General features: G+C 40.1%; 1 protein-coding gene across 3 annotated transcripts in view; it reads right to left on the bottom strand.

Annotated features, from left to right (window-relative positions):
• Positions 1-1,624, bottom strand: part of LOC123754497 (uncharacterized) — a 126,582-nt gene extending 124,958 nt beyond the window's left edge. For 2 of the 3 annotated variants that reach the window (XR_011229030.1, XM_069326322.1), the window contains exon 1: positions 1,548-1,611. The gene's annotated coding sequence lies outside the window, so the exon portion shown is untranslated. Of the gene's footprint in view, positions 1-1,547 lie in introns of all 3 variants that reach the window. The other variant, XM_069326323.1, reaches the window with a different exon arrangement.
• Between the last annotated feature and the right edge of the window lie 24,042 nt (positions 1,625-25,666).

The following is a 25,666-nucleotide window of genomic DNA, read 5'->3' as shown; positions in this document are numbered from 1 at the left end:
TCTCAAGAGGAATTGACAGGATAGATGAAGACAGTGTAACACATCCATAGCCGCCTGCGGAGCCAGTTTATCACGCTTAATTTATCAACCCAGTCGTAGCCTAGTTGCCGCGTAATATTTTGTGATTCCTCATTTAGTGTACGAAGGGAGAGGAGGAGGAGAGAGCAGAATAAAGAGTAACAGAGAAACCATTATAGAACAGCTGGAGACGGTCAGACAGATGGACAGAGTGACCAGAGAGAGAGAGAGAGACACGCGGCTGTCCATAATTGCTCGTCAACACTTTCACTATAATTGTTACATCTCTCTCTCTCTCTTGACTCACACGCTTCATGAACTAATACACACAATTAATAATAGCTGTCTCCTTCCTTTTCTAACTGCACCTTTCTCTTACTCTCTCCCTCCCACCGTCTCATGTGTAAACACACATATGAAGCACATTATGTGTGTGTAAAAGAACTTACCTGGAACACCGTTTATGTAGGACACATGTGTAAATATGTGTATCTAAGTATGTAGGTCGGCAATTTAAATGCCCTACAATCACCTTCTGGGGGTTTGATTGTTCAGTAATTCACTCAACTGGAGGACTGGAGGGCTAATAGGTTTGTTCACACCCCTGTACATAGAGGTCTGGTAAAAATGTGTATGTAGCTGGTTAGCATTGTAAATGTCTGGCCACGTCTGTGGTAGAAAATAATAATAATGATAAAATTCTACCCTTTCACTCACTGTCCATTTCTCTTCTCCCCTCATTCATTGTCCCTTCCTCTTCTCCCCTCACTGTCGATTTCTCTACCTCACTGTCGCTTTCTCTACCCCCCCCCCCGGTCCTTCACTGCCCGTTTCTCTACTCTAACGGGTAGAGAAATTCTACCTAGGATTCTCTAATATCCCCCCCCCCCCTCACTCACTTATTGCCCGTTTCTCTTAACCCTCTTTTACTGTCCCCTCTCACCACTCCCCCTTTCTCTTACCCCTCTCTCTCTCTCTCTCATCACTGTTCCTTTCTCTTATCCCCCTCTCTATTTCTCTCTCTCCTCCTCACGCCCCCTCTCATATATATATATATTTAATATATATATATATATATATATATATATATATATATATATATATATATATATATATTGGTTAATTGGCTCTTCAAGTCCACTAACTACAGCAACTAACTATCCCATAATTAACTACAACCAAACTTAATGACCACAATTAATTAACTCATTAAAACACTAAGATTGACTAATATAACAGATAAGGTTAAGTAATAACTCTTGTAAATGATAAGCTAATTATGATAACACGTCATCAATTAACTGTTATTTCAATACACTTTTCCTTTCAATAATATAATGTTTTATTTGTTGTTCTTGTCGGATATGGCTACCTTTTTTTTTTGTTAATTTACAAGTTTATATACAAAATAAATTTCATTTAAATTTTCTACTTTGTCAGAATTTAGAGTCACATAATTCGTTACGTTTTCTATACCATTTGTTTTCTTTAAGATAAATACTATCTTTGTATCAATAGAAAACACTCACTAAATATATATATATATATTATTTTAACACTGCGGCGTCAAGTAACCACCTCACTCTCCGGCCGCCAAAGCACTACTGACCGTTTTCTTTCAATGTTTACATGTCAACCCGCACGCTGCCGGGAAAAATATCGTACAGAAAGCGAAATGATACCAGTTTTTTCCCCCTCTCCCCCCCCCCCCCAAGGTCACCATTGCCCTCAGATTGTGGGAAGATAATTGAACTATATGGTTGGTATGTGTGTGTCTAGAGTAGTTAGTACAGAACAGATACAAATGTGGTACAACTAGAGATATTAGATTAATATTAATTCAAAGATTCAAGGATTACTTAAATGTTTAAACATGTTATTCAAAGATTATTCAAATCTGTGAATATGTTAGATATTAAGTCACTGAACATTCTCTCAAGTGTACTCTATATATTTGGAACTATAAACTGTAATGCCAATCCTGACCTTAAAAGTTTCCTAGAAGGTTGTAACAGAACCCATGAGCACCACACCAGGAACAAATACCTATTTGATATTCCAAGAGTACGACTTAACCAAGCTAGAAATGCTCTACAAATCAAGGGACCCAGAATGTGGAATGACCTTCCCAATCATGTCAAAGACTGTACCTCTCTCAACCAATTTAAGAGAAAAATTAAGTACTACCTAATTAACTCCATGTAACCTATCTTACCCCCTAAATGTCTACCCATGTCTTGGTATTTTCAAACAATACTGTTTGTTGACCAAGTTGTATAATTGCTGATTTCTGCCATGTCCCCCCCCCCCATTTCAACACATATTAGTACAAATACAACAAATACAAGTACAAATATTTATTCAAGTAAAGTACATACATACAAGGTAAGATACAAAAGTTGATGGATTTATAGATAGAGCTAGTACATACACTGCCTAAAGCCACTATTACGTAAAGTGTTTCGGGCAGTGTTGAATATGCGTATTAGTGGCTTTAGGTATTGTATGTACTAACTCTTATCTATAAATCCAACATTATGTTTGTAACTCATCTTCAATGTATGTACTTATACCTGAATAAAAATTTGAATTAGAGAGGCGGGCCCCAAGAGCCGCAGCTCATTCCCAGGCAAATAAAATTACCCATGCATACACATAACTGAAATTTTGGTACAAATAAACAAATACATTCATGAATTTGAATGATGAATGATAACATGTCATAAAATTCATGAATTTTATCTTAATTTAACTTTAAACCTTCTAATAATATAACGCAAACCTTGGACCCAATAATAATGTTAACCTTTATACCTAGTAACTTAAATAATAATATAAACTGTAAATTCAATCTTAATGATTAGTTAATAACGCAGAAAGCCGTTATAAATAATTGAATTTAATTGCTTTATTATATTTCTTTCCAAGGGTGAATGAATTCATCAGTATTAAAGAATGGAACTTCAGTCAGAAGTGGTTGGGCACGTTCCCTGTCACCTAATGGTCGTGTGTTCACCTAGCAGTAAAGAAATAAGTACAACGGCGGGTAATGTGTCAACAACCACAAGGGAAGTGTCTTTCCGAAATCTTATCTAAGTCATTATTGGCCAGTAATGTTAGGTAGATATGATTAATTCCGGTAAGGACACGAATGAACGACTGAACACAGGTAATTAAGCCTTGGTCCTTATCTAATAATATATATGTTTCATCTGATATAGCTGTCATATATTAGGATTCCGGCTTTACAGCTAGTGCCCTTTGACAGAACAAGAAGAGGAAGCAAGAATTAATCTTGGTACATCAGTTACTTGGGTGCTGGAAGCTAGCCTCACACGAGGATAATTTGGTGTCTACATCCTAGTTATACCTGGTGGACTAAGCCTACCATGCAATAAGATAATTAGGCACCTCCAATTTTATTAACTAATATATGTAGTTTAATACTGTAGTTTGATTGGCTGCATATATATAAATTTAATATAAACCCCCCTAATGTGTAAGGATCGATTTATGAGAATTCGCAGAAATACAGTCCGCTAAACATCATACAAATTGCTATCGAAATATATAAATTAATGTAAATATAAATTCTATATAAATTCATATAAATTAAATAAATATAAATCTCACAGATCGGTTCCCACACAGTGCTTGGCAGACCAGGAGGTAGAATACTGAAGCACAAGATTGATGATGATTGATGAAGATTAAGACACCCAAAAGGTGGCACGGGCATGAATAGCCCGTAAGTGGTGGCCCTTTTGAGCCATTACCAGTATCAATAGATGATACTGGAGATCTGTGGAGGTGCGACTGCACCCTGCGTGACGGGAGATGCCTCCCGTGGAAGCACAAGGCGTAGTATCGCCTTACATAGGCTACTCTCCGACCCCTGATCAAACAACCAGCTTTCATTGCTTAACTGATTCCCAACGTGAGCGAGGACTTGTGATTGGTGAGGAGATAGGGAACTGTAACGAGTGGGGGTGATACTATGATACTTCAGTACACTCATGTACAGTAAGCCTACAACCATGATGTGCTCCAGGATGGCTGCTGTTGTTGCTTTAGATTCCGCTACTTAGAACAAAAGTTCCAAAGTAGCACGGGCTATGGTGAGCCCGTAGTGGACTTACCTGGCACAGGAGCGGTGCTGTAACTTCCAGGGCGGCCTCAGTACTTACAAACATACCATATAGCGCGGCCTCCAGGTGGGGCGGATCAAGGCCCGGTCCCCAGAGCAAAGTACTCCCACAAATTAACCTATTCAGAGAATGTCAGCCTCCTCCACACTGGACACAAGGAATCTATTGATTCCTTATAATTTAATCTTCACAGCAGCCCCTTTACCCATAACAAAATTCCTGGCACTGCCTATTGACATTTATGTTCATGCTCAGTACAGTACTGTCATTGGACCAAGATACTAGCTTAAAACCGAGATTGTCAGGCAGGCCCAAAACCTGTGAAGGATGTAAACTTTAAAATATCCTTCACTCTCACAATACACCAAAGATCCTCTCTATGCTTACTCCCACTATACATAATTGTGGAGTTATTATTTATATTGAAATCTGGTTGACGAGGCTACAGGACACACCAGCCTCTGGTTGACGAGGCTACAGGATACTCCAGCCTCTGGTTGACGAGGCTACAGGACACACCAGCCTCTGGTTGACGAGGCTACAGGACACACCAGCCTCTGGTTGACGAGGCTACAGGATACTCCAGCCTCTGGTTGACGAGGCTACAGGACACACCAGCCTCTGGTTGACGAGGCAACAGGATACTCCAGCCTCTGGTTGACGAGGCTACAGGACACACCAGCCTCTGGTTGACGAGGCTACAGGACACACCAGCCTCTGGTTGACGAGGCAACAGGATACTCCAGCCTCTGGTTGACGAGGCTACAGGACACACCAGCCTCTGGTTGACGAGGCTACAGGACACACCAGCCTCTGGTTGACGAGGCAACAGGATACTCCAGCCTCTGGTTGACGAGGCTACAGGACACACCAGCCTCTAGTTGACGAGGCAACAGGATACTCCAGCCTCTGGTTGACGAGGCTACAGGACACACCAGCCTCTGGTTGACGAGGCTACAGGACACTCCAGCCTCTGGTTGACGAGGCTACAGGACACACCAGCCTCTGGTTGACGAGGCTACAGGATACTCCAGCCTCTGGTTGACGAGGCTACAGGACACACCAGCCTCTGGTTGACGAGGCTACAGGACACTCTAGCCTCTGCTTGACGAGGCTACAGGACACACCAGCCTCTGGTTGACGAGGCTACAGGACACACCAGCCTCTGGTTGACGAGGCTACAGGACACTCTAGCCTCTGGTTGACGAGGCTACAGGACACGCCAGCCTCTGGTTGACGAGGCTACAGGACACTCTAGCCTCTGGTTGACGAGGCTACAGGACACACCAGCTTCTGGTTGACGAGGCTACAGGACACTCCAGCTTCTGGTTGACGAGGCTACAGGACACTCTAGCCTCTGGTTGACGAGGCTACAGGACACTCCAGCCTCTGGTTGACGAGGCTACAGGACACTCTAGCCTCTGGTTGACGAGGCTACAGGACACACCAGCCTCTGGTTGACGAGGCTACAGGACACACCAGCCTCTGGTTGACGAGGCTACAGGATACTCCAGCCTCTGGTTGACGAGGCTAAAGGACACCAGCCTCTGGATGACGAGGCTACAGGATACTCCAGCCTCTGGTTGACGAGGCTAAAGGACACCAGCCTCTGGTTGACGAGGCTACAGGATACTCCAGCCTCTGGTTGACGAGGCTACAGGACACACCAGCCTCTGGTTGATGAGGTTACAGGACACTCCAGCCTCTGGTTGACGAGGCTACAGGACACCAGCCTCTGGTTGACGAGGCTACAGGACACACCAGCCTCTGGTTGATGAGGCTACAGGATACTCCAGCCTCTGGTTGACGAGGCTACAGGACACCAGCCTCTGGATGACGAGGCTACAGGACACTCTAGCCTCTGGTTGATGAGGCTACAGGATACTCCAGCCTCTGGTTGACGAGGCTACAGGACACCAGCCTCTGGATGACGAGGCTACAGGACACTCTAGCCTCTGGTTGATGAGGCTACAGGACACTCCAGCCTCTGGTTGACGAGGCTACAAGACACACCAGCCTCTGGTTGACGAGGCTACAGGACACTCCAGCCTCTGGTTGACGAGGCTACAGGACACTCTAGCCTCTGGTTGACGAGGCTACAGGACACTCCAGCCTCTGGTTGACGAGGCTACAGGACACTCTAGCCCCTGGTTGACGAGGCTACAGGACACTCCAGCCTCTGGTTGACGAGGCTACAGGACACCAGCCTCTGGTTGACGAGGCTACAGGACACCAGCCTCTGGTTGACGAGGCTACAGGACACTCCAGCCTCTGGTTGATGAGGCTACAGGACACTCTAGCCTCTGGTTGACGAGGCTACAGGACACTCTAGCCTCTGGTTGACGAGGCTACAGGACACTCTAGCCTCTGGTTGACGAGGCTACAGGATACTCCAGCCTCTGGTTGATGAGGCTACAGGACACTCTAGCCTCTGGTTGACGAGGCTACAGGATACTCCAGCCTCTGGTTGATGAGGCTACAGGACACTCTAGCCTCTGGTTGACGAGGCTACAGGACACTCCAGCCTCTGGTTGACGAGGCTACAGGACACACCAGCCTCTGGTTGACGAGGCTACGGGACACTCCAGCCTCTGGTTGACGAGGCTACGGGACACTCTAGCCTCTGGTTGACGAGGCTACAGGACACTCCAGCCTCTGGTTGACGAGGCTACAGGACACACCAGCCTCTGGTTGACGAGGCTACAGGACACTCCAGCCTCTGGTTGACGAGGCTACAGGACACTCTAGCCTCTGGTTGACGAGGCTACAGGACACACCAGTCTCTGGTTGACGAGGCTACAGGATACTCCAGCCTCTGGTTGACGAGGCTACTGGACACTCCAGCCTCTGGTTGACGAGGCTACAGGACACTCTAGCCTCTGGTTGACGAGGCTACAGGACACTCTAGCCTGTGGTTGACGAGGCTACAGGACACTCCAGCCTAGTCAACCAGAGCTCAACTCCAGAGTCTCCTGAGACTGCAGGATGCATACTATAAGGCTAGAGTTGCAAGGTACATGTAGTTATCAAAGTTGATAGGTGGCCCAGAATGTTCACAAATACTTATTTGGGTTCCCATGAACAAACCAAGTAACCTCGTCCAGTTCCCATCTGAATTCCTGATCCCACTGTGCCTCAGAATAGTCCCAACTGATCATATAGTAACACTCTACTCTGATTTATTTGACCACCACTAATTTCTCACCTATTTACATCATATACAATGTACCCTTCGGGCCATTTAAAAGCACTAACGATGCACTGATTAGTATAATTAACTTGATACATACAGCTCTTGATAAAAATGAGTTCCCTGTTGGGTTATTTGTTGACCTACGTAAGGCTTTTGACACTGTCAACCACCAAAACCTTCTTCTTAAATTACATCATTATGGAGTCAGAGGTCACTCCCTGCAATACCTTCAGTCCTACCTTACTGACAGGCTCCAGTATGTTTCTGTGAATAATTCCATTTCTTCTACACCAACCATAAAATTGGTGTTCCTCAGGGCAGCATACTTGGCCCTCTCCTCTTTCTCATCTACATTAATGACCTTCCAAATGCCTCCCAACACCTCAAACCAATTCTATTTGCTGATGACACAACCTTCATTTTCTCCAGTCCTGATCCCCTTGCTCTAAATGCCACAGTAAATACTGAGCTAAATAAAGTCCATCTTTGGCTAACTGCCAACAAACTCACCCTTAACATTGACAAAACTTTCTATATTTTGTTTGGTAATAAATCCTCAAATCAAATTAATCTAAGAGTAGACAATATCCAAATTAGTATCAAAGTTGATGGTAAATTCCTTGGTGTCCTCGTCGACAACAAGCTGAATTTCCAGGGGCACAATATAGCAAAAAAGTTTCTAAAACTGTTGGCATTCTTTCTAAGATCAGATATTATGTACCTCGCCCTGCCCTGGTGACGCTCTATTACTCTCTCATCTATCCTTATCTCAACTATGGCATTTGTGCTTGGGGTTCTACTACCCAAAATCATTTACGTCCTCTAATTACCCAACACAAAGCTTCTATTAGGACAATATCTAACTCTGGCCCCAGACAGCACTCGGTACCCTTACTCAAATCTCTGAATATGTTAGATATTAAGTCACTGCACATTCTCTCATGTGTACTCTATATATTTAAAACTCTGAACTGTACTGTCAATCCTGACCTTAAAAGCTTCATAGAAGGTTGTAACAGAACCCATGAGCACCACACCAGAAACAAATACCTTTTTGATATTCCAAGAGTACGACTTAATCAAACTAGAAATGCTCTACAAATCAAGGTACCCAGAATGTTGAATGACCTTCCCAATCATGTCAAAGACTGTACCTCTCTCAACCAGTTTAAGATAAAAAGTATTACCTAATAAACTCCATGTAACCTACCTCAGAATGTTTGGTAATATGTTTATTGTTTGTGATGTGTGTCTATGTATGTATTAACACGATGTACTGAACGGGGTGAGAATAGCTTGAGCTACCTCATCCCTTTGTGTGTATTTTACCTCAATAAACTTATTCAATTTCAATGTAACCTACCTTACCCCTAAATGTCAACCCATGTCTTACTTTTTATAAACAATGCTGTTTGTTGATCAACTTGTATAATTGCTATTTTCTGCCATGTTCCCCCCTTTTTTATTTTTTCAACACAATATATACTTTAAGCTCAATTACTATTAAGTTTTAGTCTAAATGGTTTTTTTTCCCCCTAACCTTGCCCGAAACGCTGTGCGTATTAGTGGCTTTAGGTATTGTATGTACTAGCTCTATCTTTAAATCGAACATTATGTTTGTAACTCATCTTCAATGTATGTACCTATACCTGAATAAAAAATCTAATCTAATCTAATCTAATTTATTAACTAATTTACACATTATCTTAGCTTAAAACTCGCCAGGGGCTTACATGGCAATAATTAATTATGCCTCTGGCAGCGATAACTGCTTGATACCTGGTTGATGGGGTTCTGGGAGTTCTTGTACTCCCCAAGCCCGGCCTGGGGCCAGGCTTGACTTTGTGAGTTTGGTCCACCAGGCTGTTGCTTGGAGCGGCCCGCAGGCGCCCACATATCCACCACAGCCCGGTTGGTCCTGCACTCCTTGGAGAAAATGATCTAGTTTCCTCTTGAAGATGTCCACGGTTGTTCCGGCAATATTTCTTATGCTCGCTGGGAGGATGTTGAACAACCGCGGACCTCTGATGTTTATACAGTGTTCTCTGATTGTGCCTATGGCACCTCTGCTCTTCACTGGTTCTATTCTGTATTTTCTTCCATATCGTTCACTCCAGTACGTTGTTATTTTACTGTGTAGATTTGGTACTTGGCCCTCCAGTATCTTCCAGGTGTATATTATTTGATATCTCTCTCGTCTCCTTTCTAGTGAGTACATTTGGAGACGATCCCAATAATTTAGGTGCTTTATTGCATCTATATATGCCGTATATGTTCTCTGTATTCCCTCTATTTCAGCAATCTCTCCTGCTCTGAAGGGGGAAGTGAGTACTGAGCAGTACTCAAGACGGGACAACACAAGTGCCTTGAAGAGTACAACCATTGTGATGGGATCCCTGGATTTGAAAGTTCTCGTAATCCATCCTATCATTTTTCTGGCTGACGCAATATTTGCTTGGTTATGCTCCCTAAACGTTAGGTCGTCGGACATCATTATTCCCAAATCTCCAGCGGGTTGGTACAAGAATTCAACCAACTACGTACCACTTAGTTTGATGAAAGGGAGCAGTAGAACAACAGAAGTGCACTTACATCGCATCAGGCTTGGATACCCATGTGCATGGGAAATAGGCTTACAGGTTCCGGAAGATGAGAGGAAATGTCAACACTGGAGAAATGCCCGACAGACCACTGGAACATTATCTAACACAGTGCACAGTTACAAACCCATTAAGATTTCAACTTAGATTCAACAGAGCAGAAGAAGTTGTTAAACACATATGGCAAAATCTTACTGAAGCGACCATACGAGTCATAAATACTCATACTCCGCCCAAGTAAAACAGAAACAAGCAACACTTAGTGGGCCAGCCAGAGGCTTAGGGCCCGCATAGGATTATCCCTGCAAAAAAAGAAGAAAAAAAAAATCCCAAATCCTTTACATGCTGCTTTCCTACTATGGGCAGATTTGATTGTGTTTTGTACTCTGTATTATGTTTAAGGTCCTCATTTTTACCGTACCTGAGTACCTGGAATTTATCAATGTTAAACATCATGTTATTTTCTGTTGCCCAGTCGAAAACTGTATTAATATCTGCTTGAAGTTTTTCATTGTCTTCAGCAGAGGTAATTTTCATGCTGATTTCTGTGTCATCTGCAAAGGATGATACGAAGCTGTGACTTGTATTTTTGTCTATATCTGATATGAGAATAAGGAAAAGCAGTGGTGCAAGGACTGTACCCTGAGGTACAGAGCTTTTAACTGCGCTTGGACTCGATTTTATATGGTTGACTGTTACTCGCTGAGTCCTGTTTGACAGAAAACTGAGTATCCAGCTTCCTACTTTACCGGTTATTCCCATTGACCTCATTTTGTGCGTTATCACTCCATGGTCACATTTATCGAGTGCCTTTGCGATGTCCGTGTAGACCACATCAGCATTCTGTTTTCTTCTAATGCCTCAGTGACTTTGTCATAGTGGTCAAGTAGCTGTGAGAGGCATGATCTTCCTGCTCTAAATCCATGTTGGCCTGGGTTGTGGAGGCCATTGGTCTCCATGAAACTGGTGACCTGACTCCTGATCACTCTCTCAAATACTTTTATGATGTGCGATGTTAGTGCAACTGGTCTATAATTCTTTGCCAGTGCTTTGCTCCCTCCCTTGTGTAGAGGGGCAATGTCTGCTACTTTCAGTGCATCTGGTATCTCCCCCGTGTCCAAGCTCTTCCTCCACACTATACTGAGTGCCTGTGCTACTGGCACTTTGCATTTCTTTATAAATATTGAATTCCATGAATCTGGACCCGGAGCTGAGTGCATAGGCATATGGTAAATTTCTCTTTCAAAATCTGCCACGCTCGTGTTGATATCAGTTATATTTACAGGGGTTTGGACATCACGCATAATGACGTTGTCTGGATCTTCCATTTTCATGTTTATTGGAGTGCTAAACATGTCCTCATACTTCTTTTTTAGGATTTCACTAATTTCTTTGTCATCCTCCGGGTATGAACCTTCACTCTTACGACTAAGTCCAATACTGGCATTAGTTTTTGCTTTTGATTTCGCATATGTGAAGAAATATTTTGTATTTTTCTTTATTTCCTGAATTGCTTTCTGTTCTAACTGCCTTTCTTCAGTCTGATATGAGTGTTTCAATTTCTGTTCGATTTTTTCAATCTCCCTATTTAAATTATTCCTTCTTTGTAGGGAAAGTTGTGTCTGCTTAAACATTTCCGTTATTTTTTTCCTTCTTTTATAGTGTCGTCTGCGTTCTCTTTCTACGTTGGATCTCTTTCTGGCTTTCCTCAAAGGAACATGTTTCAGACAGACTTCATATGCTTCCGAAGTCAGTTTTTCTATTCCTTCTGTAGGACTTGTATTACTTACAACAGTTCCCCATGGAATGTTTGTGTAAGTTCCCTGTTTATTGTCTCGCAGTCTATCATTTTATTATTAAAACTGAATTTACTGAATAACCTCTCTCGCTTGATCATTGTTTTAGGCCTATTCTGATTAATGATGGTAGTTTGCACTTCAATGAGCTTGTGGTATCTGATATCGTAATGTCCCTGATTATATCTTCATTGTTCGTAAAGATCAGATTTAGAATATTTTCGTTTCTCGTTGGATCTGATATCTGCTGGTTGAGCGTCAAACAGCGTCATTTAAAAAAAACCAGACATTGGTTGACAATAGAGGGGTAAGGTAGGTTGCAGGGAATTAATTAGGTATAGCTTCGTTTTTAACTTAAACTGGTTGAGAGAGAGGTACAGAGGTTATGTTACCTAATTCGTTCTCCCAGTTGACATTAGCAGCAGTAGCTATAAAATTGCCTATAGCAGTTTCATTGTGCAGCCTAAAGCTTATCTCCCTTGTCTCTAGAGGTTTGTTAATGTTGGTTAGGAGATATGTGGGGTAATGGGCCAGATTCACGAAAGCACTTACGCAAGCACTTACGAACGTGTACATCTTTCCTCAATCTTTGACGGCTTTTGTTACATTTATTAAACAGTTTACAAGCATGAAAACTTCCCATTCAACTGTTGTTATTGTTATAAACAGCCTCCTGGTGCTTCGGAGCTCATTAACTGTTTAATAATTGGAAACAAAGCCGACAAAGATTGAGAAAAGATGTACAGGTTCGTAAGTGCTTTCGTGAATCTGGCCCATGGTCTGTAATGCTTTTGATGATTATCCCTGAAGTAAGTGGAGGGGTTATATTGGTCCAGATGTGATTAAGAGCCGTGGCAGTACTATCAGTGATTCTAATAGGTCTGAAGAAGAATTATGAAGAAAATAATCACTGATTTTCTCAGCAAAAGCGGTGAAATTCTGCGAAGAAGAAAATGTATTACCATGAGTTGGAGACTGACTAAGTAGCGCGCGCGCGCCAAGCGGGATACTGGGGGTGGGGGTTCCGCGGCGCTCAGGGGATTGGGGGTGCTCCGACGGAACCCCCAAAGTGATAAGCCAAGAATACGAGATCTCTCTTCATTGTATTTGATTTAATCATTATAACGGCTATCCAATAATTTTATTTCTGTATAATAATTTATGGTTATTCACTAATCATTATTAGTCACCATAATTAATTCCTCTTTAATCATCTATTTATTCGTTATAATGAGCTACTAGGCTTCCTCATTTAAGGATTATCAATTATTAAATCATTAATTATGACTATTATTAATTAATTATTTGTTTTAAATAATTAATTATTATTATTATTATAAAATAAACAAGTCCCCCACTCAGTGAGCATTTTCTTCCAACCGCAGAATACAAAGTGTATATTAAAAACTGGCTACACATTTATCTAATATCCGCATCTCACAGACTTCACGATTAAATTAACACGTGATGAATAGTATGACAATGTAGAGTTGAAGACAATTAATGTATAACCACGAAGGAAAATTAAGACAGGAAACTACTTAAGCTTCTGTGTTAATAAACACATCAACAAAAGTATATTATGACGTGTTGATTATCACGAAAGTGCTTAAGTAATTTTCTATTTTAGTTTTCCTTCGTGGTTATATATTATTTTATGTATATAAGGTTATCTTATATGAACCAGCTGGTCTTGGTGTTAAAGGGAGATTATTGCGCTTGACAGGGGATTCAAGTTCAAGTTCAAGTATGTTTATTGAGATAAGCAATAAATACATCTCAAAGGAATAGAGTAGCTTAGGCTATTTCTACCCCCCTCTACTTCAAGTCCCTCAAGGGGCGCACAAATTCAGTGAGTACAAATAGACAAATAACGTATCTTCACGAACAGTTGTGAACGCCAGCTAGCGCACAAGTATATGAGCGACCAAAAGACTTCTATACAAAAGGCATGTCTAGACAGGCGTGTGGCTTCTGACTTCGTTTTTATTAATTAATATTACATATTAGGCGCTTACCTTTAATACTTATTATTATATACACTTATATCTATCACATAATAAATGTAATAGGAGTTTATACAAAAACTGGCAAATGTCTTGTGCGTTCGATCATGGTGTGTTGTGTTTACGCTGGCGGGTGGTGTCCTTACCCAGCCCGGATTATGTCCATCACATCACTAAACTTCATTTAATAACTCTATGCCTGTTAAATAAAAGATTTTAACTGTTAATCGCATTATCTTGTGGTTTTAATATTGAACAATTAAATATATACGAAACGTCTGGTCAATGTCCCAAGTGTATCCCTCCTTCAGAGGCTTCCACTTTTTCTCAAATTGGTTCAGTCTTCCAAATGCCGCACAACATTAACCTCCCTAGGAGCCTCCTAAATTATTTCCATTTGTATTTGTAAGTAAAATATTGCGTCATTACATATATTTATAACTTACATTTTTTATTACAAGGAAAGACGTAGTAATTTAACTTAAATGTTTGTTTACCAATATGGGCGCGCGTTGTTGGAACTGCTCCAGCGGGGCTGCACCTTTGCATTCTTTGTTTACTCTCCAAAACGGCGCAAAATATTCAAATTTGGCGGCTCTTGTCAACTATTTAAATATTCGTAACACAAACTATACAGTGCTGATGTATTAACCAAAGAGTATTTGGTAGTACATAAAGTGTTATATTTGTTTACAAATATAAAAGAGAAATTGAAACGTAAAGATGATAATGTTGCTTGACTAAATTTAATGTAAGTCGGATATCAGTTGTAGGTTAGTGAGCGCGACTCACTGTAAGATAAGTGAGAACGAGGAGTCGTGATCTAGCTCATGCCCTCCTCCTTTCCCTTCACCCCTCTAGTTATGGAAACACAGAAGAAGGAAGTGCGGGGCCGTGGCAGCAAGAGGAAGGAGGACGGCTGCCACACCATCAATGGTCGCGGAAAAAGACCAAAATATACCGATGGCCCCACTGTATATAAGGTCAGTCCCGACGGAGAGGTACTAACAATCTACCTACTTCACCCTCCTGTACGTACTAAGCCTCCATCCCTGAAGGACATGGAGAAGATTGCCCTGGAGGGCCATAATTACCTCCCCGGCAAGGTCAAGGGTAAGTCCTGTCGAGTGTTTGTGGACACTGGCACTACTGACAATGTAATAGAAGACAGCCACGCAAAATAACTGGGGCTAGACAAGAAAGTTTTCTCCAGCGAGAATTTCAAAGTTGAATTCTTTGACGGGATGAGAGACCTCACACTCAGGAATGTGGGGAATGTTAAAATATGCCTAGAAAACAACAGGAAGTTGGTCACCAAAGTTGAAATTTACCCGCCAGAAATGGATAACTTCTTCGCCACAGCCTCGGGCCCTGTCCTATACTTCACTTTTCCGATGATGACAAAATACCACGTCATTTAAAAATTTAGCCGCCAAAACTCGAATATTTATTTCAAGAATCCCCGAAGGTTTAAAAGTAAAGTCTTCGGGTTGTGTACTGCCAGGACCCCTTATCTCAGGATTCCTCTCCCAACGTCATCAAAACAGGACGAGTGCTCCAACACTATTCATATAGACACGGGGACGACCAAGACAAGGGTTTCAATGTTATATTTGAAAAGAATAGGACTTGAGAAATGCCCTCCCAAAAAGCTCCGGATACACATGAGGGACGACGTGTACTTGACAGATGACTTAATTCTTCTCCCGAACCCAGAAGACACGTTTCCGTTCGTCTTAGGCAAGAATATTATGGCGAAATACAAGTGTGTTCTGGATGCGTCCGCACAAGAGTTGTTGTTTAAGGTTAAGAACAAGACCTATAGGACCCATCTGTACTGATGACCTCCAGAAACCGAATTAAACTCCAATCGTGTTTTTTGTGTTTTATTGTTTCATAATTATACCTGTACGTACCTGTGTAGAAAATAAAGTGTGTGTGTGTGTGTGTGTAATTACCTAAGTGTAGTTACAGGATGAGAGCTACGCTCGTGGTGTCCCGTCTTCCCAGCACTCTTTGTCATATAACGCTTTGAAACTGCTGACGGTCTTGGCCTCCACCACCTTCTCACCTAACTTGTTCCAACCGTCTACCACTCTGTTTGTGAAAGTGAATTTTCTTATATTTCATCTTTGTTTAATTACTTTAAATCTATGACCTCTTGTTCTTAAAGTTCCTGGTCTCAGGAAATCTTCCCAGTCGATTTTATCAATTCCTGTTACTATTTTGTACGTAGTGATCATGTCGCCTCTTTTTCTTCTGTCTTCTAGTTTTGGCATATTTAATGCCTCTAACCTCTCCTCGTAGCTCTTACCCTTCAGTTCTGGGAGCCATTTAGTAGCATATCTTTGAACCTTTTCCAGTTTGTTGATGTGCGTCTTAAGATATGGGCACCATACAACTGCTGCATATTCGAGCTTTGACCCAACAAAAGTCGTGAACAATTTCTTTAGTATTTCGCCATCTATGTATTTAAAAACAATTCTGAAGTTAGAAAGCGTGGCATAGGCTCCTCGCACAATATTCTTTATGTGGTCCTCAGGTGATAGTTTTCTATCTAGAACCACCCCTAGATCTCTTTCTTTATCAGAGTTCTTTAAGGAATTCTCACATAATTTATAGGTTGTGTGGGGTCTATGTTCTCCTATTCCACATTCCATAACATGGCATTTATTCACATTAAATTCCATTTGCCAAGTGGTGCTCCATATACTTATTTTGTCCAGGTCATCTTGAAGGGCATGACAATCATCTAAGTTGCTTATCCTTTCTATTATCTTAGCATCATCAGCAAACATGTTCATATAATTCTGTATTCCAACTGGTAGATCATTTATGTAGACTATGAACATCACTGGTGCAAGAACTGAACCCTGTGGTACTCCACTTGTGACATTTCTCCCGTCCGATACATTGCCTCTGATTACTGCCCTCATTTTTCTCAGTCAGAAAATCTGTCATCCATGTTAGTAGCTTACCTGTCACCCCTCCAATATTTTCCAGTTTCCAGAACAACCACTTATGTGGAACTTTGTCGAAAGCCTTTTTTAGGTCCACATAGATGCAGTCAACCCAACCATCTCTTTCCTGTAATATCTCTGTTGCTCGATCATAGAAACTGAGTAAATTCAATACACTAACAGTAGAAGTCTAAGAAATAAAATTAACGAATTAAATGCTCTTGTCTGCACAGAAAAAATAGATATTATTGCACTTACCGAAACGTGGATGAATGTAGAAAATAGAGAACTATTAGCTGAATATCAAATATATGGATTTAAACTATTTCACACAGATAGATATATTAGACGAGGAGGTGGAGTAGCCATATATGTTAGGGACAATTTGAAATGTAGTCTCAAAGAGGGAATCAAAACAGAGCCACACACAGAAACTATTTGGATTGAATTAAACGAAAAAGCTAATAATATTATAATAGGAGTAATATATAGGCCACCAAATTTAGACAGAATGGAAGCAAAGCATCTATGGGATGAAATATCTAGAGCATCTAGATCTAACAGTATTTATGTCATGGGTGACTTTAATTTTAGCGGAATAAACTGGTTGAACAAAACAGGGAATAGTGAAGCAGAAGATTTTCTGGAATTAATTGACGATTGCTTTCTTACGCAACACATTAAGGAACCAACACGGGAAAATAATATTTTAGATTTAGTGTTAACTAACAGGGAAACGCAAATTAATGACATCGAAATAGGGAGTGAGCTAGGGAGCAGTGATCACAAAGAAATCAGATTTAGCATAGAATGGAATAGACCAGTAGGAGAAAATTCTGTTAAAGTGCCAGATTTTCGAAAAGCTGATTTTAATAGCCTAAGAAATTTTTTGGGTCAAATTGATTGGAAAGTCTTGGGTATGGGGTGTGGGCCGGTCTTGGAGCGAGACATGAACCCAGCGATAGGTGACTTAAATGGGGATTTCGATGTGGATTCAATATATAACTTATTTAAGAATATTCTAAACAAAGCACAGGAACGTAGTATACCATACAAATTGAATAGATCGAATACTAATGACCCAAAGTGGATAACAAAGAATTTGAAGAACCTTATAGGTAAAAAGAGAGCTTGGTACAAAAGAATTAAAAATGGGGAGGTCACTTTAGAACAGGAATTCGTACAACTGGTTAGAAATGTTAAAAAAGAGATAAGGAAAGCAAAAAGAAACTATGAAGTTCGCATAGCAGGGCAAGCAAAGAGAAATCCTAAAGGGTTTTTTCAGTTATATCGTACTAAGACTAGGGAAAGGATAGGTCCATTAAAAACTGAGACAGGTCAAATAACAGATAGTGATGAAGAGATGAGTAGTATTTTTAATAAATATTTTGTATCTGTATTTACTAAAGAGGAACTTAACAATATGCCTTCAGCCGAACAAGTCTATGTGGGTGGGGACGAGGACAGGTTGACGAGTTTAGCAGTTACCAGGGAGGATGTTCTTAAACAAATAGTAAAACTCAAACCAAACAAATCCCCAGGGCCGGATGAAGTGTTTGCCAGGGTGCTTAAAGAATGCAAAGAGGAGCTTTGTGACCCACTGTCAACCATATTTAATAAATCAATAGAGTCAGGCAGAGTGCCAGAGTTTTGGAAAGTTGCTAATGTGATACCAGTTTTTAAGAAAGGAGATAGATCACTTGCGTCTAACTATCGACCAATTAGCCTAACGTCTATTGTGGGAAAGTTACTCGAATCTATAATAGCAAATAAAATTCGTCTTCATCTTGAAAAACATAAATTAATAATTGAGTCGCAACATGGTTTTATAAATGGCCGTTCATGTTTAACAAATTTGTTATCTTTTTATTCTAGCATTGTTGAGGCAGTTGATAGTGGTAAGGATTGCGATGTTGTATACCTTGACTTTAGCAAAGCTTTTGATACAGTGCCACATGAAAGACTGATTAAAAAGATAGAGTCTCATGGTATTGGGGGTGCTATATTAAGCTGGATTAGGGCATGGCTATACCAAAGGAAACAGAGAGTTAGTATAAATGGAATCAAGTCAGAGTGGGAAAATGTTGTAAGTGGAGTGCCTCAAGGCTCTGTCCTGGGACCTCTGTTGTTTATAATATATATAAATGATTTAGATTCAGGTTTGAGTAGCAACATTTGCAAATTTGCCGATGATACGAAAATCGGTAGGGAAATTAATTCGGAGGAGGACTCACTATCACTTCAAGTTGATCTAGATAGGGTTTTGAAATGGTCAAAGGATTGGCAGATGCAGTTTAATGCTGATAAATGTAAAGTTCTGAGGTTAGGTAATGATGATAGAGTTACAAGATACGAGCTAGATGGTGTTGTGATTGCGAAGTCGGATTGCGAAAGGGATCTGGGAGTTATGATTAGTAAGAATTTAAAACAAAAGGATCAATGCATAAATGTTCGTAATAAGGCAAATCGGACACTTGGATTTATTAATCGCAGCGTTAGTAACAAGACACCTGGTGTGGTTCTCAAGCTATATCTTGCTCTAGTTAGGCCCCATTTAGATTATGCAGTTCAGTTTTGGTCGCCATATTATAGAATGGATATAAATTCACTTGAACGTGTCCAGCGTAGGATGACTAAGTTAATTCCCCAAATTAGAAATCTTTCATATGAAGAAAGATTAACAAAGCTTAAGTTGCATTCACTGGAAAGGCGAAGAGTTAGGGGTGACATGATAGAGGTTTACAAGTGGATGAATGGACATAACCGGGGGGATATTGGTAGGGTATTAAAAGTATCAACACAGGACAGAACACGAAACAATGGGTATAAATTGGATAAGTTTAGATTTAGGAAAGACTTGGGTAAATACTGGTTCAGTAACAGGGTTGTTGATTTGTGGAACCAATTGCCGCGTAACATTGTGGAGGTGGGGTCCCTCGATTGTTTCAAGCACGGGTTGGACAAGTATATGAGTGGGATTGGGTGGTTATAGAATAGGAGCTGCCTCGTATGGGCCAATAGGCCTTCTGCAGTTACCTTTGTTCTTATGTTCTTATGTTCTAATACACAGGATCTTCCAGATCGAAAACCATACTGTCTGATATTATACCATTTCTCTCCAGGTTTTCTACCCATTTAGTTTTGATTAGTTTTTCCAATACTTTCACTATTACACTTGTCAATGATACAGGTCTATAATTGAGGGGGTCTTCCCTGCTGCCACTTTTGTAGATTGGAACTATGTTAGCCTTTTTCCACACATCAGCTACAACTCCTGTACACATGGATGTATGAAAAATCAGTTGAAGTGGTATGCTGAGCTCAGGTGCACATTCTCTCAGAACCCATGGTGAAACTCCATCTGGACCAACTGCTTTGTTCTTACTTAGCTCCTTGAGCATTGGTTTCACTTCGTCTCTAGACACCTCTATGCGCTCTATGTTGTCCTCTGGAATTTTTATTGCGTCTGGTTCCCTGAAGATCTCATTTTGTACAAACACACCATCACTTTTCGTTTAATGTTTCATTTATAATCACCCCACATTTCCTTTTCATTTTCCATGAATCTGTCCCCCATTTTCAACCTCTGAATATTATCCTTTACCTGCAGCTTGGTTTTAATGAATTTATAGAACAGGCCTGGATCTGATTTACATTTGTCTGCTATACTGTTCTCAAAGTCCCTCTCTGCCTCTCTCCTTACTGACGTGTAGTGGTTTCTCGCATCTTTGTATCGCTGATATGTTTGGGGGTGTGGCCTCTTTCTATAATGAATCCATGTTTGTGCCTTTGATCTCTGGCCCTCTCGCAATTTCTGTTGAACCAACCCTGTTTCCTGGGTCTGCATGTCTGTTTTGGTATGAATGTTTGTTTGCCTTCATCGTATATTGTGCAAAATATGGCATACATCTCATTTACTTCCTTGCCTAGCAACAAGTCTGTCCAATTTTACCCATGAAAAAATGTCTATTGTTCCCCATAGCGTCCTCTCTTGAAATTGAGTTTAACAAGTGTTTCACTGTCCCCATTCTCTACTAGATTACATCGCATAGCGTATTTAATGTCCAAGAGGACGTGATCACTCTTTCCCAAGGGAGGAAGGTACTGGATGTCAAATACCTCCTCTTCTTTCCTGGTGAATACTAGATCCAGTACTGACGGAACTTGTCCTTCCCTCATTCTTGTGGCCTGCTGGACGTGTTGATACATGAATGTCTCCAAGATGAGGTTTACAAACCTGCCTGTCCAAATGTCCTCTGTTCTTGCCAAACAGTCACTGGTCACTGGACAGGTCACGGGTCAGGTCACTGGTCAGGTCACTGGTCAGGTCACTGGTCATGTCATGGGTCAGGTCACAGGTTATAGACAATTCTATAACCAATATTAATTAAAAAGTATAATTGTTTATATAAGCATCTACCTCAGTATCATAGTAAAATCTTCCACATGAATATACTCCCACCCTGTTTATTTTTACACTTAGATTTATATTAGAGTAAATTTCAAGATTTAATTAGATTTACATGTCATCTTTTTTTTTTCTCTGAATTATCTATTTGAGCTCACTTTGTTTTCTTAGGTTCATACCAATTATAGGATTTTAATTAACCATTACTAAGCTAATTATCTTCAAGATCATTTTACTTTATGATTATTATTTTTCTTATTATTTTTTATTTTACATTTATATTGTCAGTCTCTACTGATTTTTTGTTTTTTATTTTATGTAACTTCTGTGTCCTTCCTGGCTATCTATTGTATCTTTATTTTACTTCTAAATTGTTACTATTTTATTGTATTTGCTTTTATTCTTGTGTTTTGCTATATCGTGTATCTTGTATCGTGATCCCTCTGCATCTCCATGCACACTGATATTGATCCTGATCAAAATCTTCTGTCTCATATCTACAACAACCAGCACATTGATCATCATTATTGCAAGTATTTCACAGCACACCAGGCTAAAAACAAACTCCAAAATAGCACCTGTCTATCAGTTTACAACCAAAATGTTAGATCACTTGGTAAACATTTTGACAATTTAAATGCATTACTCACAGCACTAGGTACTAACTTATCGTTCATTATTTTAACAGAAACTTGGCTAAATAAAGACTATACCCAACTCTACAACTTAGCTGGTTATAAAGCCATTCATAACTGTGGGCCTAATAAAAAAGGTGGTGGCACAGCTATACATTACCGAGATACATTTATCTGCAACAGTGTTAGTGACAGAGATGACTACTGTGAATATACTTTTACTCAATTTATAATTAAATCCCTTAAATCCTCTTTGACTATTGGAGCCATCTATAGATTTCCCAATACTAACATAGCTTCTTTCTCAGACAACCTAAGGAATATTATTATAAACAACAATCTCAACAAAAACCACATCATTCTGGGAGGAGACTTTAATATTGACCTGGGTCAACAAAATTGCTCTCAAGTTGACTATTTCCTTAACAGCATGAACTCCTGTATGCTAATCCCCACAATTACCAAACCTACCCGAGTCATTCAAACATCAGCCACTACCTTGGACCACATATGGACAATCATAACAGCTCCCCTTGTATCTGGTATAATCTACGACAGAACAACTGATCACTATCCTACCTTTCTCATAGCGAACATGGACATAACACCACCAAAAAGCAAGAAACTTTCATTTAGGCTACACAGTGAATCAGCTTTAGGCAATCTTACAGATGCACTTCACAATATTAACTGGGATTCTGAATTCAATAATACCCAGGATATAAATTCATTAGCTAACCTCTTCCTCTCCAAAACTCTAAGCCTCTACAACCTTCATTGTCCCCTTCTTACCAAGCAAGTAATTGACAAAAGATTAAACAATCCATGGCTCACAAGTGGCATTCTCAACTCAATCAACAAGAAACATGAATATGAAAAGAAACTTAGGATTGGCCTAGTTTCAAAGGAAGTAGCTAAAAGGTACTCATCAATGCTTACCAGTATCATAAGAAAGGCAAAACTTGCATATTATGTGAATAGATTCAATGAAGCAAAAGGCAACATGAAAAGCACTTGGAAAACAATCTCTAGTATCCTAGGAACTAAACAACACTCACATAACCAAATAAAACTCTACAAGGATGGGGGTATACCGTCAACTGATTTAGAAATGGCAAATGAATTTAATAGATTCTTTTCATCGGTTGGTGCTAATCTTGCCAGTAAAATCCCACAGACTCAGACACATATTAACACATATCTCTCAGGCAGCTATCCAAACTCTCTTCTCCTTTCACCAATCAGCCCGGCAGATGTTGTGTCCATCATACACTCTCTAAAAACCAAGGCAGGGAACACCAGTGAAATTCCGTCCATTGTATACCATAGCGCCTCCCATAGCCCTACTGTTCAACAAATCTATAGTGTCACACCTTCCCTGATATCCTCAAAAAAGCAAGAGTAACGCCAGTCCATAAAGGAGGCAATCCGGCGGACATAAACAATTATAGACCAATATCAAATCTACCCATTCTATCAAAAATATTTGAAAAAAATTATTTACAAACAGCTCTATTCCTACCTCGTAAAATTCGACATACTCAGCCCCTGCCAGTTTGGCTTCCGGTCCCAAAAGAGCACCAACAATGCAATCATTAGTCTCCTTGACGTAATCTACTCAGCCCTTGACAAAAATGAGTTTCCGATTGGACTCTTCATTGACCTAAGAAAAGCCTTTGATACTGTTAATCACAACTACCTCTTACTTAAACTCCAGCATTATGGAATCCGAGACCTTGCCCTTGACTACATCTGATCCTATCTTAGTGACAGACACCAATACATAACCATCAATGATACAACTTCTTCCACTGTACCAATTACCGTTGGAGTGCCACAGGGCAGTCCAATACAGTACTATCATTGGTTTATGCTTTTGATTTTGCATGTGAAGAAATATTTTTGATTTTTCTTTATTTCCTGAATTGCTTTCTGTTCTAACTGCCTTTCTTCAGTCTGATATGAGCGTTTCAATTTCTGCACAATTTTTTCAATCTCTCTGTTTAAATTATTCCTTCTTTGACGGGGAAAGTCGCGTCTGCTTAAGCATTTCCGTTATGTTTTTCCTTCTTTTATAGTGTCGTCTGTTTTCTCTTTCTACGTTGAACCTCTTTCTGGCTTTCCTCAAAGGAACATGTTTCAGACTTGATATTCTTCCGAAGTCAGTTTTTCTATTCCTTCTGTAGGACTTGTATTACTTAGAACAGTTTCCCATGGAATGTTTGTAAGTTCCCTGTTTATTGTCTCCCAGTCCTTCCTTTTATTATTAAAATTGAATTTACTAAATACCCCTCTCGCTTGATCATTGTTTTAGGTCTATTCTGATTATTGATGGTAGTTTGCACTTAAATGAGCTTGTGATCTGAGTATGTGGTATCTGATATCGTAATGTCCCTGATTGTGTCTTCATTGATCTAGAATATTTTCGCTTCTTGTTTGATCTGATATCTGCTGGTTGAGTGAAAATTTGTCACAGAATCTAAGAAGCTCTCTACTCTGTGGTTGGTTATGTCCTGATAAATTTCCTGGTATAATATTATTGTATTCATTTTAGATTTGGCAAGTTGAGGTCACCAAGGAAGATAATATCAGGTGGTTCACCAAATTATCCAGGCTATTCTCTATTTTGTTTACCTGTTCTGCGAATTCCTCATCCATTGCATCTGATGGTTTGTATATTAGAATATTAACTAGGTTCATTTTCTCTATTTTTACTCCCAGTACCTCTACCACTTCGTTTGTAGCGTTAAAGAACACTGAGCATACAAGGTCTTCCTCTAATATACTAATATACAAACCCACTCCTCCATGTGACCTAATTACCCTATCACACCTGTATAGATTATAGCCTGGTATCCAGATCTCACTGTCCAAGAATTCCCTTGCATGAGTTTCTGTGAAAGCTCCGAATACTGCATTTGACTCAATGAGAAGGCCATTTATGAATTGTACTTTGTTTTAGTCCTTGTATGTTGGCAAAGGTGAATGAGGTTACTCTATTTGGGATAGTTTGACTGGGACACTTTTTGGCAGGTCCATTATGCGTGGACATATTGTGTTTGTTGTGACCAGTGCTGATTGTTGTAGTGCAGAGTTGTCTGTCATAGTTGTAGTTCCCTTTTGGTGTGTAATTGAATCTGTGATCCTGGTATGCAAGTAGGTCTGGCATCCAATTCCATCCATTCTCTATGTTCCCCCCTTTTGAATTCTCTTTCGAAATTTTATATGGTATAAAAAATGAATTGAGTTTCCTCCAAATTCATTATCTTGCTTGCCACTCTTTATGTAGTGTTCCGTGCCGATGTTGATGCAGGATCAACTGTTTCCTGACTCAATGTGTTCACTTTATCTGCATGGCAAAATATCCTGTTTCTCTTCCCAGACTATTCTTGTCATGACATGAATACTGTATACACAATGTCCTATCCATCAACACCCTAAATTATGCTGGAATAGAATGAAAGCAAATTTGTTAGACATGAACGGCTCTTATTAAAACTATGTTGTGAATCATTTATTAATCTATTGTTTTCAAGATGAAGACAACTGGCTTCTGCTATTAATGAGTCAATCAATTTTACTCAATAGATGCTAACCTAATTGGCTCATAGTTCGACACAAGTGATCTATCTCCCTTCAAAAAAAAAAAAAAAAAAAAATCTGTACCGCAATAGCAACCTTCCACAGCTCCGGTACTCTGCTCAGCTCTACTGATTTACATGTACTAGGATACTTATTCTAATCAGGGTTTTAAAATGGACAAAAGATTGGCAGATGCATTGCATAATGTATGTATTAGGGCCCCAGTGATGGTGACTGTGGATGCATCACAGAATCAACCCAATAATGCAACTACAAGAAATACAAAATGTCTAGTGAAAACATTTAATAGGATAAGAATA

This window comes from Procambarus clarkii, chromosome 18 (genome assembly GCF_040958095.1).
Source record: "Procambarus clarkii isolate CNS0578487 chromosome 18, FALCON_Pclarkii_2.0, whole genome shotgun sequence".
In the NCBI taxonomy this organism is placed as follows: domain Eukaryota; kingdom Metazoa; phylum Arthropoda; class Malacostraca; order Decapoda; family Cambaridae; genus Procambarus; species Procambarus clarkii.
This window is presented reverse-complemented; position numbering and strand designations above follow the sequence as displayed.